The 21,361-nt window shown below is 50.2% G+C and overlaps 1 protein-coding gene across 2 annotated transcripts in view; it reads right to left on the reverse strand.

Moving 5' to 3' along the window:
- Nucleotides 1-21,035, reverse strand: part of GATAD2A (GATA zinc finger domain containing 2A) — a 66,029-nt gene extending 44,994 nt beyond the window's left edge. For both annotated transcript variants that reach the window (XM_059831966.1, XM_059831965.1), the window contains exon 1: nt 21,016-21,035. The gene's annotated coding sequence lies outside the window, so the exon portion shown is untranslated. The remainder of the gene's footprint in view (nt 1-21,015) is intronic.
- Between the last annotated feature and the right edge of the window lie 326 nt (nt 21,036-21,361).

The raw sequence follows: 21,361 nt of genomic DNA on the forward strand, positions 1-21,361 counted from the left end.
TCTTTTGGGAGAGAAAAAGGAGGGAGGGAGGGGAGAGAGAAGGAAAGAAAACAAAGAAGTAGGAGAATGAATAGAGGCTGAAATGCTTAACTCGCTTGGAGTAAAAGAAAAAGATAAAACCCAAGAATTTAATAAGAATGAATACAAACAGAACAGACTGAGATAAACTCAGAGATGTGAGTGTTAAATAAATCTTTGACACATGAATGAGACTTGAACTCCCGGAGCGCTTTAAGACTCCAATCATTTTCATGATACAGACCATTCCATACATTCTGCTTAATGTGAGCAGCACCTGATTGAGTCACAGAAGATTTCTAAATGGGAAAGGAACCCCATCAGGTCTAGGTCAGCAGTGTTTTATGCACAAACCAGAAGTCAGAGGGAAGACCTGCGGAGTCCAGTCCGTGCCCAAGGGCTCTCCAGGAAGGACAGCGGCAGGAGGTGAAACAGCCTCCTGAAATTAAGCCTTTTAAAAATAAAAGGCAAAACAAACACGCCTGATCATAAGCTTCCGTATGTCTTGGTTAAAGGCGCACAGACTCGACCCTGCTGCCGGGACAGACCCACCGGTTATAGGGGATGTACAGAAAGAAATTCTGCAGAGCTCAAAAACTCACCCAACTTGTGCACATCACCTACAAAGACATGAAGTCCTGAATTAACGCACGTGAGAGTCAGGGGCGAACTCCCTGCTTCCCCCGGTCTAGGGTTTGCCAGCTCCCCATTAGACACGTGACACTCCTTCCCGGTATTTGTCTGGCCTTCAGCGTCTGTGGCTGGCTGTTAAATTTTAGTCTCCTAGGTCTTGCAAATGTTTGCATTTCCTAATACAACAAACCAGCACTACAGATCGCGAGGTAAACCTGATGACTTCCCCCCCCCCCCCCTTCTCATCTTAAGTCCTACCAGCAATTTTCATTTGAAAAACAAGATGATCTGTGGTTAAATAATTTCAGAGATAAAAGCTAAAGAAGATGAAAATAAAAGGAATGTTGTTATAAGCCACATTTTGCATGCTTCCTTTGTAAAACACGCTTATACCCATTTTGCAGATGGGATAGCCAGGGCACGGAGAGGTTTAAGTGACTTACCCGAGGCAATATAAAACTTCACCTTCAGGGAGGACAGGGAAGCAAAGGTAAAGGTGAGAACAAGTTACCACAGCACACAGGACATCAGCTGGTCCTCAGCAGTGCTATTTTCCAAGATGCAACAGGGACAAACACCTGGCACCTGCCTACCGCACCAGATCCAACAGCTCCGGCCAGATGCCGACCCGCTGCTGACCAGCGCTCAAGCTGCAATGCTGAACTGCATCAAACCCTACCGATAATAAGACAAGGAAGAGAGAAAAGGGCATTACTACAGCTGCACGTAGCTAAGGTTTTCCACTTTCTGCCCTATTTCAGTGTGTTGAACGAGCAACACACTCAAACATTTTTTTTTCTTAAGAGTCAACACATCAAAACCAGGCAAAACTTTCTGGCTAAACCTTGATTTTGGCCCAAGCAGCCCAAATGGCCTAATCAGATTACTTTTTTCCTCCAGATGCCGTCTTCACTCAAAGAGGGAGAGCTGTGCTCGTGAAGCCAGAGTCACGACGCTGCTTTCCAGCTCACTTGCACTAGAGAGAGGAGCATAGCGGACAACAGGTTAAAAAGCCCCAGCACAACGAAGAGGCGCTCTGTAATTAAGAGGTAGGAAAGCTGTATGGGAGAATTCCTCCCTGCCCCATGGTAGCCGCAGTCTCCCGAGGTGATGCCGAACAGGTCATACAGACACACACACAAATGCTCGCAGGTAAACACCAGCTGTTTACTGGTGCCCCGCTGGAGAGTCCCGAGACCTGACACACCAAGAAGTCAAATACCAAAGAACACAATTAAAGGCAATGAAAGCTAGAAACGCCGGCACCTTCAGCAGTCGGGGAAGGGACGAGGAGAAATGCTGAACAGCAAAAAGCCAACATAGGAAACCGTGTATTAATCAACCTTCACCTTTGTTCTGTCCCTGTCCTATAATGCTTGCTTCGGGCAATTCACTCTCCTTTTCCCCACCTGAAAATGGACACATGATTCATCCAACAATGACGTTCACTGAGGTGCACAGGGCATTCAGACTGCGTGGTGCTGAGCAGATAGAAAATATCACAAAGAAATGAATAGCCTCAGAAATTCCACGGGATGCGTAAGAAATTAAGCAGGAACCACTGAGTGAGGGTCAACATAGTGGACGTCCAGTTCCCCAGGTGAAGGGATGCCACAGAAACGCAGAGGCAAGGGGAGGGGGAAGAAGGCTAGAAAAGCCTCAAAAAAAGGATCCCAAGCAAGTCTTTAAACCAATCAATCATAATAGGAATGCATAAATAAGCCGAATGTCTATACATAAAGCGCCAAACTCTAGCTTGTAAGTTTTAAGGGCACAAATCTAAAACAAGCAGCATGGGTAGCACAGGGAGAGCAGGGACAGGCTGAGGAAAAACTATTAAGAACAGACTTTCAAAGAGGAATACATCTGAAGGGCTGTCCCGCAGTTTCCTAGTCCATCAGTGGCATGTTCTTCTCATAACATTTTGTCTAGTGCCAGGAGAAGAGGAAAGACTGCTCACATACCATTTTTCCCCTCATTCAAGAAAATATGCCAACTACATTGCACTTCACATACTGGTCCACAGACCGTGTGCTGTGATACCTCAAACGTGAACAGCATTACGCAAAAGCAAACGTTACTTTCCCAAGTCTAAAAATAAGCCTGCCATATTTTCAGATGCCACAGTCTCCAGGAACATTTGGAGGGAAACACCCCCCCACACCATACAGTTCTACGGTACTTAGATTATTATTGGAAAAGATATAAATCGGAAGGTGAGAAGTACCTGGAACAGGGCTGCAGTGTTGGTCATTCTAAGAGGAGGAATAGAAAACCTCCACATCAGAGTTCATTTTTTCCTTTTCTTTTGTAACGAGAGCCCAGCATGTGTGTTTTAATTCAAAAGGGGAATGCACACTCTGCATGTTTTCTTTCCAGCTTTTTTGTTGTGACCCATTCGAGCAGTACCTGTACGCAGGATAAAAGTCTGTACCTGCACAGGTATGCATCACACACGTGAACTCTGTACAGAGCACTCAACTTCCTACCTGACACGTATGAGGGAAACACGAGCAAAATAAGCACACCACTGCTCCCCTCAGAGTAAGAAACCAAAGTATTAAGCCTGGGGAAGAGCACACAGTTCATATGTGAATAGTATCCAAAACGTAAGTTCTGATGCCCAAAGATTTAAGTTTTTAAATGCGTAAGTACACTTAATACCTACTATCAGTGAGTAACATCTAGATACTGCATCTAGAAGTTTGTGGTTCAAAACATGCTCAAAGAAAACATTCTAAATTTAGTCAGCAAAACAGCATTTTCCACTCAGAAGTTACACACAGAGCAAGTGCTCCATCCAGACAGAAAACCTGAGCTTTGCTGACCACTACAGCACCTTCCCAGTTCTCTCCTTCCCAATTCCTCGTACCAGATGCCACGACTGGGTTGGCGACTGGCCAGGGACTTCACAACATGGATACCATCTCGAGAGGTACCACTGAAAACTAAGACAATCTCCAACGCGGCCTCATCACATGTGAATGAATTTTAGACTTAATTTTTAAAATACCTCCAGCACTATCCAAAAGACGTCAGAAGTTGGCTGCCTTTCTCCCAAGCATCGTTCCTTCTTCTTCCCCCCCTAAAGCAGCATAGCAGGAGGGATTCGGTAAGGAAGCAAGAATGCTTATAGCCCGTGCGATGGGTAGGGCTAACGAAGAGCACACCCAGAAATAGAAGTGTAAGACCATAAGACAGTAAGCCCGGAGTTCCTTCCACAGTTACAGTTCCTTTGAGAGCACAGGGATAATTCCAGTTCAAACCTGAGGCCGCGCAGGGAGGTCCCCGGAAGGGCCAAACGTTGTACCTATGTACGTGTGCCGCTGTCTGGCCGAAAAAGCCATCCAAATCCTCCGTCTTGCCTTGCGTAAGCCGCACAAACGTCACGCGATACACCAGCGCTGTCTGAATTCGAACCAACGATTTTAAACAGCTCCACATATGACTACAGGCCTGTAATTACTACAAAAAAGTCGTAATGCAGCTATATTAAGTTACAGCATTAGCATACTGACACTGCATCATATGCCAGCAGTGTTGCATCATCACCCATTGATGTAACCTCATGACTATGTAATGCTGTTAGGGATAGTATTAGCTACTCCTCTGCGCTTCCACCTCTGAGGAAAGAGAAATATTTCCAGCTACCTCCATCCTGCTCTGCTGCTGGATACCAACTGACCACAGATACACAACTCACTCTCTCTCCCAGTGAAACTCGGCAAGGCGGTTTTTACTCCGAGCACAGAACTCGGTCCTTTTCACACTCACAAAGTTCAACTAGAGCACGCTAACTGGTAACATATCCGCTCTTTTTCCAAGTAAAAGCCAGAGGAACATCAGCCTGCTGCTCACCCACAGACAACGCATAAAGGGGTGAGCTTTCACAGCCTCGACGTCACGTGCCGAGCTGCGCAGCCCTCCCCATTTTCAAAACCAGATAGTCGGGGCGGGGGGAGAAAAAACAAACTAACCAGTTCCCAGCCCTGAAACCAGCGTATTTTGTGATCCTATCTGAGACACTTTACCGCGGAGCCTCGCTGCCTCCAGGATATCACACCCCTTTTTTTTGTCCAGAGCTTGACAATCCAGACGCACCAAAGGCTACGCCAGCAGCGAGTAATGGAGCGTGATGTACAGGAATATGCCGTTCCGTACGTGTCACAATCTCGGGTGACTGTGAGGCGGCACTCGGCAGTAACGCCCCCCCCAACGGCTGGCTTCCACCCCCCCAGCATACAGCGCGATCCCCGCTTATAGCGCTCGGGGGGCCATCGGCCTCCCCACGGCCCCAGCGCTGGCAGGCGTCAGTGCGGCATCGCCACCACATCCTGGCGGGTACCGTCCCAAGATCTGGTGAGACTGACCGCTTGTCACCAGGGCCACGGAGTGCACGTGCACGGCAACACAACACCCAGGAGGCCACCGCACAGCTGACTCTCACAAAAAGCTTTCCACGTGCTACACACCCCTTTATTTCTTACTTTCTTCTGCCGCCTCCTGCCTCTGGTCCCCTACCTCCGTGCCCTCTCCACTAACCGCGCGTCTCTTGCGCTCCTGCTTCTTCCTCCCCACGTCTCCTTCCACTTGAGACGCCGGTCAATAGTTTGTCTGGAAGAAAGCAGGGTTTCGTTCGCTTCTCCTGCTGCTGTATGGCAGCTTCCAGCCTACCGGCATGTCTCTTATTCCCAAAGGCCCCTCTTCGTTTCACTTCCTGTGTAACTCTCTCTACAAGCAGCTCTGCTACCTCTGCTTCCAGCTGCATTCACGGGCGGGCAAGCAAGAGCGAAAGACGAAAGTCAAACACCTGCAAAAGAAGCTGGAAATGAGGATTAGGGCCATGCCCGCAAATTAGCGCCCTGTGAGAGTCGCTGCCGTATCCATCAGCTCGGGAACCTCTGTCCCGGGGAAAGGGGTTTACCGCACAAAGCGCAGAAATGGAAGAGTGTGGGGCAGCCTGAAAAAAAGACAAGCGAAAGTAAAACCTAAGACATACAGAGTGTAAAATAAAGTAAGCAGATGCTCTAGAGAAGTAAGTACGTGCATCCCGACTTACGGGCTTCCCCAGCTTTGTCGTTCAAAAGCAGTAACCGATGCCGGGCAGCTTTCGGTCACCGAGCCCCCGCTTCCCCACAGACGACAGCCGCAATTCCCGGATACTCGATGTGCGCTTGGGCAGCGCCACTTCCAGAGGACTATCCCGACCGGGGCCAAATCCTGCCCGGCCCCTCCCGCAGGCGCCGGGAACGTGCAGTAATGGAGAAGCCGGGGCACCGGGGCAGGGCGCCCAGCCAGACCTTCGCCCGCACAGCCCCGGCCGATGACCCCGCTACCGACACGGCACCGGGGCGGCGGCCGCGCACCCCCCCCCACCCCCCGGTGCGTGGCAGGGGGTCGCGGGGCGGGCCGGGGGGCGCAGCCCGGTGCACCTTGAGCCGCAGAGAGGGCGGGCGGGCGGGCAGGGACTCTTATTGTGACACGGGCCGCAGCCTGGCCGCCAGCCGGGCCAGTGCCACGGCGGGGGCTGCCCGGGGCGGGGGCTGCCCGGGGCGGCCGCTCGCCCCCCGCCGCGGGCCCCGCGGGGCCGGTCCCGCCGCCTCCGCTCGGCGGCCCCGCCGTGCGCGGGGGGCAGCGGGGGCCGGGGCGCTCCCAGCCCCGCGCCGGCCCGGGCGGCGACGGAGGAGGAGGAGGAGGAGGAAGAGGAAGCAGGCACGGCGGAAAGCCCGTAACAACTTTCCGAAACAAACGCCTCGCAGGCTGCCGTCCCAGCGCCGAACAAAAGCCGGCGGCGACCCGGGGCGCTCGGCCGCGGACTCGGGGGGTCGCGCCGCGCCGCCAAACTTTCCGTTTACCGGCGAGGAAGCGCCCCGGGAGCCCCGCCGCCCCTCTCCCGCCCGCCGCAGGCAGGGGCACGGACTCCCTCCCTGGCAGGCATTAATCCCTCGGTCCGCCCGGCGGCCGCAGAGCGGGACTTTGCACTTTTGCCGGGTTAGCGAGGGCTGCCCGCCGTCCCCGCGCGGCCGGGCTCTCCCGCCGCTTCCCCGGGAGCGCACCGCATCCCCGGCGGCTGCCTTTCACAAATAACGCCGCCGCCTCTCTCCCCCTCCCTCCCCCAAGACAATAAACCCAACGAGAACTTTTACTCCGCGAACTCACACGCCGCGGCACCTCCCCGCCGCTCCCCGCGCATCCGGGCGCCGCTCCCCGAGCTGCCGGTTGGCTTCCCCCGCGCCTCGCCGCCCCCTTTTCCGCGCCGCCACGGGATCCCCGGCTAATCCCCTCCGCCGCGGCTCCCCTTGCCAAATAATGCGCTTCTCACACATGGAGTCGCGGCGTCACTCGGCGGAGCATGCGCGCGGCGGCCCCCGAAACACAGGGCGGCCCGTCCTGCGCCGCAGCGGCGGCGGGGCTGGCGCGGGGACGGCGGCGGAGGCAGCAGCGGCCGCACCGCGCCGCGCGGGGGCCCGGCGCCGCTTCCGGGCAATGGTGGAGCAGGTCTGTGACCCGGGGCGCCATTGGCCGGAGGGGTCGCGGCTCACGGCAGGCGGGCGGGGATTGGCTGCGGCGCGGGCGGGGGGCGCCGCCGCCGCCGCGGAGGGGCGCGGGTCCCGCTGCGGCGCCCGGGGCCACGTGGAGCGGCGGCCGCCCCGCCGCGGCCTCCGTGCCCCGCGCCGGGCGGGCATTGTTCTGGTCGCGCCGCCGCCCGGGCCGGGCGGAGGGAAGCTGCCGGAGGCGCCGCGGTCCGGTGCGACGGCAGGACCTCCGCCGAGACGGATCGTCCTCGGGGCCGCTTCTCTTTTTCCTTCCTGAGCGTCGGCAGGCGCTGGTGAAGGAAACGGGATAGCGGCGCAGCGCTCCCGCGGCTGCCCGGGCTCGGCCCTGCTGAGGGCTACCGGGCAAAGAGTGTAGCGGGGCAGATGGCGCGTTCCGGGCGGCGCTACCGGTGCTCGGAGGCCGCGCTACCGCGCTCGGAGGCGGTAAAGCCTGATGGAGACGGTCTGAGCTCCCCAGACTGAGGGGAGAGACGCCCTAAGCAGCCAACACCAGAAATCGCTATTTTCTTACACCCGGGAGTCTCAGGGTAGCTCACGCTGGCTCTGCCGACAGCGGCTCCGCGAGCAGCAGAAAGCAGCCTGGGAATCTCTCGCCACTCCTGGGAAAGCCAAGCCTTGGCCGCGGCGTGCGGGAGGAGCGCGACTCCCGAGGCGCGGCCCACGCGCGAGGGCACGAGGCAGCGCTGCCATCCCGGCCGCTTCCCCGGCGCTGAAGGCAGGGCTGCAGGCTCTGCAGCGGGACGGGGCGGAAAAGCGGCGTTCGCGGAGCGGTGCGGCTCTCCTCCCGCCCGGCTTCTTAAGGGAAACTCTGCGGGGGCTTTCTGAAGCTGTGCTCACCCGATCTTAAGTCCAGCGGGTAAATTAGACCAAATTAATGGCAGAAGTAACTCTGAACCCTGTTTTTTTTTATTACTGACCCCTTTAATATCCTACACTTGCCGATCCCTGGTGTGGTTTTCCAGCTAACTACCCCCTTTCTCCTGTCCTTCAGCAGAGGCGGCTCACGGAACGCCGTTCTCCCCCTCGTATTTCTTTGATCTGCTAAGGGTTCTCACCGGGCTGTAATCCCCCTGCGGGTCTGCCTAAGGGGGGGTATATCAATAACCTTTGCAAGTTACCAAAAAATCCAAATTCTAGGTTTTCTGTAGCAGGCTAACACCAACAAGCCTCAAGACCTCCAGTTTTCCACATTTCTGGAAACGGGTTATGTTTTGGACATGGTCTGTTGGCTCCTCCATCATCCTCACCAACCCCAGTAAGGCAGCCTCAGGTTAATAATTTTCACTAGAGCTATACACCGTACTTCGGGGTTCTCCTTCCTCCCTAAAAGGATGAAGCTTCTGGCTCCGCAGTCGTATTTCTGACACGTTTTCTAAAACCTAGTTGAAGCACGAAGTTAAGAACGGGAAGGATGTCACAGGGAGTTAGGGAAGAAATTACCCCAAAAGAAATATTCTGCCAGACCTGGTGTGCGAATGCTCCCCACCAACAAGTTTCCAAGTGCGACACTTATTGAAAGAGGTTTAGCAGCAGAGTAATTAGCGATGGGTTTTTTTTTCCAGATTTTGATGACTTAATTCTGAGGCCAAAAGTTAATTTATAGGTCCTGTGAAAAGACAGGGACCCTCTTCTGCCTCTCTGTGGGTTACATCCCCTAATTACACCCCACATTCAAGCACAAAGGATTTCCGACAGTGACGGCTCACTCGCCTGCACCGTTACTGTGCCTCCCACTCAGCACATCATCCAGAGTCTCGCTGATTATTTTTTTACATTAAAAATGACGGACAACCCCTTGTCAAAAGACTGCAGGCGCCCTCTCCGAGAAACGCAGAGGGAGAGCGGGCCTGGGGAGGGACGGCCCCGTCACCACGACTGCTTGCCCGCCCTCCGCCTTCCCACCGAACCCAGCCGCGGGAGCACGCGGCAAACCTCCCCCAGAGCCCCTCACGAGAAGGCTGGCAGGGAAAATGCTGTTTTAGCTGTTACAGGTGAGGTGACCGTCAGCCTAGAGACCCCAACCACCCGTCTGCAGTCCTTCAACCACGATGCACAGAAATACTACCGCAGACGGAAGAGAATGCTTTTTTATGTCTTTCTTTCGCCAGCTTACTTGAAACATGGCAGTAAGTGATTATTTAGTAAATACTTCAGAATTGTGTGTGGTTTAAGACCAGCGACTGATTTTTGGTTTTAGTTTTTAATGAAGACCGGCTTCTCTTTGGGGGCAACGTTCAAATTTTAGCAATGAGATGCTGCCGGGGGACGGTACGGGTGTAGCAGCCAGCGGGACTATTACGGATGAAGTCACCTGGAGGGTGCATCAGTGCTGTAGCTGCTGAATACAGACACAAGCTGATGTTATTTCGGTGGCAAGTCGGTGGCTCTATCAGCAAGAGAAACACTGATACCACAGGCTTGCGTACTCCTAGAAATGCGTACGTACCGTGGAGTAACTTGTTTGCAACACGTTTAAGTAAGCCACTGAAGTGAAACTAGTCCTAAGCTGCTTGGAGGAGGAAAAGTTCTATGAAACCGCAACAAATGAAGGAAAAAAGCTAATTAAATTAATCTGCCTGTATCTGTCAGACTTTGAAAGAGTTGGGATCTGGGGAGAGATTCTAATCTCGTGTTCAGAAAAAAGTAAAGCTGACACTAGCTGGGTCCAAACATGGCAAACCAGACACGTGAGACAGTAATTCATAAATGGTATCTTATCCCTATTTAATACATAAACATCTTTGCCAGGTGGACAGTATTTGCCAGGCAGAGAGTATTGCTAAAATACGATTAAAGCAGTCCCCTCTCCTATTTAAAATAGCACCTAAACTCTTCACAGCCAAGCGTCAGTGCACCTTTAATCTGAATATACTCCTTTTTCGGCCTCTGCACCTTCTAACTAAATACTTAGGCACTATGCATCACCGTATTACACTTTCATTAAAATAGGCAACGTTACATTATTAACATTATTGGGTTTTAATTTAAATTAAATACTACATTTAAATTAAAATCCAACAGTCCGGAATTAGAGAAGCCATTTATGTAAGCAAACAGCTGCACTTCTGCAAACCTTGTTATGAATCGGCTGATGCACAGTGAAGCAATACCAGAGCAGCATTACCTCACCATCTCTCACCTGGGCCTCGATTAAAGCTACTCAATTAAGCGCAGAGCAGAGCACCCCGCCTGTGCGGTCAGATGGGAGAAGGGAAGCTGGAACGCAGCTGGCTGTCGCGAACGGAGCTGGCACGTCTTGGGCGTGTCACTAAGGTGACACTGTTCGGAGGAGGGCATCAGCTGCGCCGCGCTGATGACGCTCCCCGGTGCCTTGCGGCGTGTGGGTGGCTGCGGAGGGAAGCCGTCCCGGTCAGCCGTGCCAGCGGCACGCAGCAGGCACGCGCTTTCTTTGTTTCTATCAGTCTTTTCAGCTTTTACGAAGATGTGTTACAGACATCCAACCTAGCAAATTGCCTTCGATACTTGCTTGCGCATGATTTTCATTTAAGAATGTGGCATAAACCCAGAAAACTGCATAAATACTCGTGCTGATAACCGAAACCGATGTTACGTTGCCTAGATTCGACTTCAAAGCTGAACATCACAGAAGCAAAATTTTGCTGGAGCCACAAAGTCCAACTATTAAGTTGTTCTTCCAAAGGTATTTCCCGCGTTCCAAATGCAAAGTCCATACATAGATAATATGGATCAAATACTTCATCCTTCCCGTGTATTTTAATACTACACTATCTACACTCTTCATAAAAATACCACCCAATGCAGCACACGCTAGGAAGCTAATTTTATTGCAACAATAGCAGAATTTGGTGTTGGGATATGAGAAAAGAAAGCCAAACAATTCAGGCAACATTCACAAGTGTCCCTAAAGGAAGGATGAAAAATGAGATCAAGCCTTTTCTCAATGCACATCAGAATGTAGGTCAAAGAAGAAGTAAAGCTCAAGCCAGATCTGGGAGACTTGGTCATCTTCCTGCAACCACCAGCAGATGTAGGACGCATGGGAACATGCTAATATTGGCATACTAAACAGGCCAAACAAGTTCTTAAGCTCAGCAGCCGATACGTGTTTTAGTAAAGGTAGAGAACACAACTCTGAAGTCGTTTGATGGTCTGGAGGACCAAGACGTCAGGAGCACTGGTATTTCTGAAAGCTGCTTCAGAGCGGTGTCTGTATCCGTTCTGTTCACCTCATTTCCACCCTTCAGGAGATGAACTAGGGGCTACTGCTGAGCGTGTGTTGACCTGGCATCCGACGCTGGGACAAGAGAGGCTGCAATCCTTTATTTTTTTTAAAAAAAAAGCAAACCCCAGTATCTTGTGAAGGATGGGAGGTTTTTATCTTCTACATTCCTGGCTAGAAGTTTGACATTAACAGACTACATCCTTATATAGTTAAAGGAAAAAAAGCGTAAAACTGTAAGCACGCTGCAACAGTGCTCAAAATCTTAAGAATACAATTTTAAGATGGCTTATGCTAAGAATGAGAGGAATTCCATAGACTCGAGACCAGGGGACGGTCCTTTACTTATTTTCTGGGGAAACTATTTTCATGCAAGTGCAAGTTGCAGCTCTCACCGGCTGCTTGAGACAGAATTTCTGGTAAGTGGTTCAGGAATAGATGAGCTGGTGAACTGGTGCTTTTTGACAAGCAGAATCTGAGACACTTCAGGGTCACCGTATAATCCCTACCACCGGGTCTGTTTGCCCGTCTCCCACCCACTGGGAGTAACGCTTCAGTGTGAAACGTTTGCTGCAGCAAAGCAGAACGCAAGATTGGAAACACTCAAAATTCCACCATCTAAGCAGTGAGGTGAATGACCCTAAATAGAAATGAAAATTAATCTTTCTGGAACGGAAAGAAATCAAAAGATCAGTAAGCTATTGAGGAAATGGGGGAAGCAGCGGACGTATGCAAATACTGCTTGGCCCAAGATGGTGCCTCCAGTGTGGTGTTATCTGACCCCGTCTCTAATAAGCACTTTTATGGTTGGAAGAGGATATATTAGGAGCTCTGCTCCAATTCAACAAGCGTTTCATGGACTATCGATTTTGCTCGGAAGTGGGAGAGAACAAAGTTCACCCAGCATTGCTGGCATTTAAAGATCTGCCAAAGGACAACATGTCAACCTCCTGAAAACTGGTCCACCACAGACCGTCTCGGATCGCTTCAGTTCGTCTTGCGATCTGCAACTTCGGACGCAAACGTTTTGCTGGCAGTGAGTCAGACCCAGAGAGCCATTACTCCAGGGAATGGCTGTAAACAAGCACCTCTTGCTTGTTTACTGATCATTGTCACGTGGCTCATCAGTACTTGACCCTGACTAAAAGAAGAATTAACTAGTTGCAGAAAACTCTACAGAGTTCCTGTATAATTTGACTTTCTGTAAGTTTTAACTGCCACAAACAGTCCTGTGAGAAGCAGGGACTCTGATCGGTGGGTGCTCACCTACGGAGATCTCAGGCTCCCTTCCTGCTGATTGTATCCATCCCTGAATATTCCTGAGAATCTTTTTCATCTGGACCTGCCAGCTTATTTTCAACTGTCTCATCTGCAGCCTCTAAGTGCGATACTCCAAAAGAAAACCAGGAGCCCTCACCAACCTCGCTGTTTTTATCATTTTGTGCAAGAGATAAGGCTTGGTCCCTGAGTCTCTTCCCTAGCATGGAACCCTTTTCCAGAACAGACTACGGGATCCTCAGCACCGGGGGAATCTGCTTCCAAGAAGTCTGCCAACCAGCAGCGGCTTGCTCTGCATCAGCTGGGCTGCTGATCACTTAACACCCTCTTTTTTAAATGAAAACTCAGGGTTGTGCCACGGTCTATGTATGCAATGAGATGATTTTATTATTATCTGCTAATTTCCTCTCATCTCGCACATAGACAGTGCATTTTGCCTCCTCTAGCTGGTAAACTCTTCAGTGTGGGGGCTCTCCGAGTGCTACAGGGCCGCTGTGCTATTAAACTCCATAATTTTAAGAATGAATGGCTTCCTGAGTGCAATAATGAACACTTCCAGCTGTGTATAATTTTTTTGTTGACTCCTGATTAAAAAATATTTAAATTACTAATGCACACTAGTAGCCGTGTCCATATACTCTGAAACCCTGAACGGCGAAGGCAGGAGAAAAGAGAGTTGGCGCACCACTGTTATTAGGAAGAATTCTTAGAATTAAAATGTGTACGGCATTTCCTCCAGCGTGGAGAGTGTTTTGGTCCTTAATGCCCTCCAAATTAGAGGTAATGGGGGAAATAGAAATACAACCTCCGTAACTGTTAATTTTTACCAAATGTGGAACAGAACGGACCCAAAGCTCTATTTGTAGTTACCCCATTTTCTAGAAAACCAGCTTTTATCCTTGAGGGCACCAGTTAGACTGCCTGGGATACTTTGGGTTGCAGTGGTTCCCTTCTCGAGATTAAGCGGCAGATCGGAGAGTCGCACAGTATTGTGGACGCCGTGATTAAAACTTTGCTCTCTCCCTGTGACACACATGAGGCGTCCCTGCACAGGGCTGTGGTGCTCTTTTCGGGAACTGTACCAAAGATTGTGATGTTGAAAGCCAGATTGTGCTGCTCAGCCGAGTTGTGAATGTTCAGCTTATCACTCTTAAAACTGAAAGGGTTCAAAAGTATTTTCAAGTGGGATTTGTGTTTATCCACCAAAGTGTCTTGGAGATCACAGGAGGCGGTTATTACTGACTCCAGGTTGTCATCGTTAATAATACATCGTTATTAATGCGATTTGAACAAACCCCCCAGTCAGTGTTTACCAGTTGGCAAACTGGACGCAGAAAAGCCCGATTCAGGAAGGATTTGTTTTTACAGTTCAGACCCTGCAAACTAAGGGTTTCTGAGCGTGTAGGGAATGTCTTTTACAAGGTAAATCGGTTTGTAGTTGCAGCCTGAAGAACTCCACCTAAATTCCACAGATGTATTTGAGCAATTCCCAGTAGTTTATTCTCTCAATCCAGCATCAGACTAGATTCCTAACGGAGATTAATACTGGCACAATCAGATATCTGTCTGTATGGATGCCATAACATCGACAGTTCTCTGTGGTTTAACAGACGAGTGCCGGCTAAAGATCCTTAAAGATGGGGCAACTGAGAAATAAAGAGTGGATGGAACATATTCCGTATTCATTTTAAGTTCTGCCTGTGCAAGACCTTCTTTTTCCAGTGATACAGTTTTGATGAAAGTAGATACAAGATCCTCCAAAACATTGTCAGGTTACTCTTACTTTAGATTTCTTTTAATACGCGAACAGGCAAATGATTCATGCTCTCCCTGCTGCTAAAACCCATCCTGTGTACGAACACTGAGGCTGGTTGTGTGTAAAATCATCTTTCAACTGAACTAGCTTCAGTCTTAACTTCTTTTTTTTTACCAAAAGTAAAGCCCTTCTTACCCCAAAGAGCGGGACTACTGCTTGGCTACAGACAAAAGCATCGAGCAAGGGGGTCGGCATGACAGGTTAAATTTCAGACTGTGATGAACCTTAGCACACCGATAATCTCCAGGACCAAAATGAAGGTAGCCTCGGAGGGGGCCAGGCAGAGAACTGAAATCAAATGTAGAAACCTTGCAACAGAGACACAATGAACTTAGTACAATCCTGGTTTAGAAGTGACTGCAGTAAAAGGTAGATAAAGAGCAAAAAGTAGGCACTTTGAGTAAAACACGGGCAGAACACTGTCCCTTCAGTAAAATGGAGCATTTTCCTCGGAGTTGTGAGAGGGAGTGCCCAGTTGTTCCTGGTTTCTCAAGGCATCCACCCAGGGATCAGCACTGCACTGAAACTTGCATTGCACCCAAAGACAACTGCGCCATTTCGCTACAAAATCATCTTCATTGTAATTAAATTCATTAAAATTTTTATATCCTGTCAAGGCCAAGCAAGTTTCCTGCACCTCTCAAACAACTTCCTTTTAAACTTCCATAGGTGAATAAAAGTTTGACAGTACAACACCACCTCAGTTTGCTGTAACACATGTTGTTATTTTTAAAAGATGAATGCTCGGAGTCCTCCGTTACCTGTCATTCTCAAGGACTTGACTGTCTATTTGTAAGACGCCCACAGAGCCTTACCATAAAGTTACATTACAAACAATGACGGGCACACTGATGTAAAGCCAAAGGTCTGAGAAAGCACAGCCAGGTTTTACTGAGCTGAATAAAATCGACTGGACAGATTGTTACTGGAGTATGCTGCGTTATCGAAAACCTCTGTGTTTTCATGAGGATTATGAGAGTCTTATACCATGTTTACTATAAGCATTTATTAACATTGTTCCTTCTGGTAATAAGATGTTTATTATCAGCACATAAAACCCGCCAGTCTCTTCTTTCCCTAACCCCCTGCTAATTCTAACTTCAGTTCTATGAAGTTTCCTCTCTTCCCCCAACAGCACTATACTAGGTCAGTTCCGTAACCTGCTTTCCTGCTGAAAAGCAAGGCTTATAAATTAGATTCCTTTCTAAATTTAGGATTGATGGGATCAGTCATTACTGGTCTTATTTTCTCAGGCAGATTTCAAGGGAAGGGTATTCATAAAGCAACCACCGCTTCTTGCTTAGAGTTTACAGAAGTCCTGAACTATAAATCTCAGCGCGCTCGTTTGCGTTAGTTGCCGAGACCACCTTCACAGAATTAACACAGAGCTTTTATTGGAAGACTGAGATCAGGGGTTTTCTTCTTCCAAAATAACCTCGTATTTTAAGACTACTTCACAAATTGCACGTGCGGTTTCCCCTAGTCTTTATGTTAGCAAATCCAGGCTGTTCAATAGGAACAAGAATCAGCTGAGGAAGAGGAGAAGAACGCTTAGTTGTGCCAACAGGCAGACTTTGGTAAGCTGTTTTCCAATCTGAAATCTGTCCTGGACCACGAATCCAAATACTTCTACTGAGAAAAGGCAGCGGGGGAGATCCCCCGCAGCCATCAGATACTGCTGCTGGTGACACTCCGCTGCCAGTGCACTGCCAAGAGATGGCTCCCAGGGAAAAAAACCCTCACATCTATGTCGCCAAAAGCTGAAGCAGCCTTTGTTTTCCTTGGAAGAGGAGGCTGGTCCTCCCTCAGCACCTCCCAAGCCTTGCTCTGGGTCTGCAGGGTGCAGAGGCACAGGCAACTAAGCGGGAGGAGAGTGCGTGCCGCAGAACCGCGTTCCACACGGTTTCAGTGCTCTAATGGATAATCAGATACTTGTTTAATAACTGCAAAAAGGGACAGCCCAATTCTTATCATCAGGCTCCCTGGAGATTTGACATCCTTGGCATTGTATCCTAAGAGGAAGGAAATTTCTCACTTCCCTAGCTATTTCAGTTATATAAATCAATTGTTGAAGGATAGTTAACTGGTCTGCGCATAGGAACCAAAGCAACTGTATTTGGGCTCAGATGGTCTTTGGAGATACTTACGTATAAATTAAAAATATAATGCTTTGTAATTTATCGGTAATTATATTGCACGTACATTGAAAAAATGGTGAAATCTAACAGCTCGAAAAAAAACTCCTTGATTTTATACTGGCAGTCATGATGCCAAGTCTGTTACGTACTGGTAACAACAGGCTAAACCCAGAAAATGTTCCTCAACTGTGAAGTTACTTGATTGGGGTCCTTTGGAGCCAAAAGCCCAGATGCTGTCACCAAATACTGACCATCCTCCCCACATTTTCTCCAGCCTCCATGGAAGGTCCATGTCTTACCAGCTGGGCAGGTGGGCTCAGCTGCCTCAAGAACTTAGAAGAGACTATGACTAAGGGTGGTGGATTAGAAGATGGAGCTCTCTGGCAAGGAGAAAGCTGCCATGAGCTGCAAAAACAATAAATAAGATGGAAAAATCCTGAAAATACCTCTGGTAGCTCTGTGAGCATAAGGCCACTGGTTTACTGTGCCAGGCAACCAAAAAGCAAACACCGCAGGTATCGTTCCAGTACTTCAGCTTGTCACTAACACCCTGATTATTCACTTGCAGCAAGGAATAGATCTGTCCTAAGCCACGGAAGCTAAAGGGTGAATTGATGTCACAGCTGACATAAGGAACCTGTTGTAAAATGAAACTATGATAAAGACGCAGTAACTCATACATGCCAATAGTATATCCATGTACCTGTTTCTAGGGAAATTGTGTTTTCCACAGAGTATCCTTCACAACCAGCATTAATTTGCTTCTTTTGCAAATCTAGAAACCTATTTGATTAAAACCCACGACTTAAGTGAAAAGGCAGGGAGGATTCAGTCATACAATAGTAATTCTCGTCCTCTTCTCCATCCTGACTTTTAAGCTCTCTCCTCTAACTCTGCTGAAGACCCAGAGGAGTATTTTCTCCTGTGATTAAGATGGGTCAATGAATTTGGTTGATGCAATTTACTTTACTTGGGTAAAAATTTGGTTTTTATTTGGGTAAAAATATAAAAATATTCTGAAAGTACCTTATGGCATCTCTATACGTAACCCACAAGGCAGGTAAGACCGCTGGCCTCTGGAGACACTCTCAGATGCTGTTCAGCAGCCGGCCTACCTGTGTGTACAGGGTACGACAGCCCAAATGCCGTCAGTGCTCAGACCTGGGCTGGTAAGCGCACTGGTAAGGATTCCGAAAACGTACACACCACCTCGCTCCAAAGAAAAGGGAATTAGTCAGCAAAGGGGTATTCTTACAGTGTGCCTTCTCTCATTGTTCTTTGGCTGCAACATCCCTTGATATTTCTGGTTGCACACCAAAACTGTGACACCAGATACTCCGAGTCAGCCCAGAAAGGCAAACGAGCTCGAACCCCAGCGTTCTGCAAGGAACAGGGGACGCGACCGGCAAGCCCCAATAGGCAAATGCTTTTCGCACATCTTCCTGGAGAGTTTTTGTCTGAGCAAGAATGCCATAGAGCTATTTCAGACTAGGGTAGCAGCCCGCTGATCCTGCCGAGTTCCTCAAGTGGAAATGCGTATGTCAAGGGATGCAAGTGGTCCAACAGTTTTAAAAACTGTGACTTGTAATTCGCTGTTCCAGTTCATTCTGGCCTTAGCAGTAAAAAAAGCTCCAAGTCCTCATTCCACAGCATTACACTACTACTAGGAGACATTTGAGGGTTGTCTCTCCTCTTCCCTGGGGAGCACTGCTAAAAATGTGGCTATGACCCACTGAATACATCTCCACTATTACTTTTAAGTTCCCTGCCTGCCTTTGGGAAGCTGTGACAACCCACAAGCCAGTTTCTCCAGAGATTGAGCAGGCTCCCTAAATCCAAGCTGAAGACATCGGGGTGGGAAGCAGCTGGTCTCCCTTTGGCCCAAACAGCTGAACTCTTATCGAAATAAGAGACATTCAGTTATACCTAAATCTGGCAACGGCCTTTGATTTTTTGCTGCAGTAAGGAGGTAAACATCAAGTGGTTCTGCCTCTTATGTACAATCCTTGAAGCACTCAAGTCTGTCATGATGGAAACTGGATAATTAACTTTGGATGAAAGCTAATTCACATTCTTCAAGTGGCTTTCAAAAGCAAAGCCAGTGTGTTTGTGTACTTTTTTAAGCGAAATTTTGTTATTTGTAGTCCCCAACTCGTTGCTTATAGACAAGTTTCTTCCTGCAAGACCCTCTGAAATTGCTCACGGCAACAGGAAATTAAGACGTTTAAAGTGAAGCCAAGTGGGAGACGTGAAATGATGCCTGCAGCATTTTGCTCGCTTCAGATAGTAGCCCATCGGACAGCAGGATTTAGGGACCGCTGGTACACAGGCGTGATTTCAGCTGTATTTGTGCGATAACATCATCTGTTTTACTCTCTGGGAGATTTAGTCACTGTTTGAACAGTATGCCCACTCAGGTTCATGTAAGCTGTGTCATTAAAACTCTTGAGAAAGTCTGAAAAAAAAGAAGTCATCTGTACCATTGAGGCTGAGACTAGAAGAAAAGCTCAATCTAAAGCTTAAAAGACGACTGCCCACTAAAAATACAGGCTTTCTTTCTGAAAACTTTGTGTGTGGTGCAGTCACGAAAAATACTGAAGCATTTCACACAATTTTCTTTGCATTTAATAGTGCTTTGTATTCAGCTGGTTCAAATAAATATCTGTACCACCAATTTCTAAGTCATTTAGGAGTTATATTTAAGGGTCCTTCTCAAGTTAAAGCAAAAAGAAAAGCCTTTTCTTCCCTTACACTTTTTTGCTTGGAATTTGCTGCTAAAATGCTGCCAAGAGTCAACATTTGTAAAGTTAGTTACTTCTAAATACTTAAACTGACAATATTCTTTGACCTATGGCAACTGCCAGAGCGCACACAGCTCATACATATACTCCCTCATACTCTCTCTAGCTTTTCACTGCACTTATCACAAAGATGGGGAAAAAAAGTAGAAGATAGATAGAAAATTATTACTGAATTAGATTTTTAAGCAGCCCTCTAGGTACGTTCTGTGAAACATGGCAGGTAGCTGGGGGTGAGGAGAAGGTGGTAGACCACAGACAGGATATAACTTTATTTTGAATAGAGCTCGTCTTGCGTACAAACTAAATCCCCCCGCAAAGTAGTACAGAGATAAAACACTGCCAGAAAAAGAAAGCGATCGAGGCAAGCGCAACAGTGGTGTTCTCAAAATTCGTGCAAATGAGCCTGGTTCTCAATCTTTGCGCACATAACCTCCACGCCTCTAGACTCAGGGGTATAAGGACTCCTCTTTGGCATCAGCCCCACAAAACACCTCCATCTTAAGTCCTGTCGTGAATTCAACCCATCTGGCACTCTCCGGCAAGCAACCAGTTTTTTTGTTCCTGCTTAGCAGGTCCCCTCGGTAAGTGGCCTCACCCTGCCTGCATTCACCCTTTCTTCCCAGGGACGCCTCATCCACGGCAGACCCTCGCTTTTTGCTGCCCCGCCACAGAACTTTGTCCATTGCTGGCGTGCCACTTTCTCTCGCAGTGGACGTCTTGTTCCCCCCGAAGCACGCACCACCGAGGCTTCTCTCGGGAGTCCTGGTACCTTCATTACCAAAAAAGCTGCCCTCCCTGCCTAGCAGCACCCTGCCCTCCCCAGCCGCCGGCCTCCCCCCCGCCATGCCCCCTTCCCCGGAGCCGGCTACACCCCGCCCGGCCCGGTGGCCCCAAGTTCTTCCCCGGATGCCCCATCTTTAGCATCGGTCGGTCGCTCCCTCCCCTCCCCCACTTCCCCTCCCCCGCCTTCCCAAGTCTCTGGGACTAATAATCTGGCTTTGCTGACATGCTCTGGTAGCTGTGCCTATCGGGCAACTCCCAGGATGCACTCTTCGCTCCTCCCTGGCACCCCCTCAGCCTTGCCCACCCTCCGCTGGTACTTCCCCAGCCCTTTTTTTTTTTTTTTTTAATTTTTTTTCCCCTCCCCTTTCCCTCCCCCCTTCCCCCCCCCCCCCCCCCGTTTTGTGAGCGCCCCTCCCAGGCCCGCTCTTCCTCAGGCCAATTCCCCAGCGTCCCTCCGGGCCTTCCCCTCCCCCGCCGTGCCCGGGCCCCGCCGCCCGCGGGGCGCCCACACCCGTGCCCCCGGGGGGCGGCCGTGCCTCGCAGCCATCCCCCCCAAACCAGCGCCGGTCCGCGACCCCCCCACCCGCGCGGCGACCCCCGTCCTCCTCCCCCGGCCCCTCTGCCCTCGCCGGCTTCCCCCCCCCCCCGCCGCGACCTCCTTCCTCGCCTCCTCACTCGCCCCTTCCCCTCAGCCCCGCTGCCCCCTTCCCCTCGGGGTGTGTGTGTCCCCCTCCCCGAGCGCCCCCCCCCCCGGTCCCCAGGGGCTGCGGGGGGTGGGGATGGCACTCACTCTCCTCAGCCCCCTCAGAGCCGCCTCCTCCTCCTCAGCGGGGCCCGGGCCGGACTGGGGCCGTGGGGGGAGGGGAGGCGGCTCCCTCAGGTGGCCACTGACAGGAGGAGGGAGGGAGGAGGGGGCTGCGCGCGCAGGGAGACCCGCCTCGCGCCGGGCTCCCTCCCTCTCCCCCCCCCCCCCCCGCCTCCTCCCTCCCTCCCTCCCTCCCCTCCCCGTGCCGCCCCGCGCGCCGCCGGCGGCGCGGGACTCCCGGGGTGGCGCGCGCGCCACCAACCGTCACCTCCTCGGGACGCCTTTCCCGCCCACCCCGGTTGCTAGGCAGATTTGGACAAACTTGCGCCTC

Source organism: Gavia stellata, chromosome 32 (genome assembly GCF_030936135.1).
Source record: "Gavia stellata isolate bGavSte3 chromosome 32, bGavSte3.hap2, whole genome shotgun sequence".
NCBI lineage: Eukaryota > Metazoa > Chordata > Aves > Gaviiformes > Gaviidae > Gavia > Gavia stellata.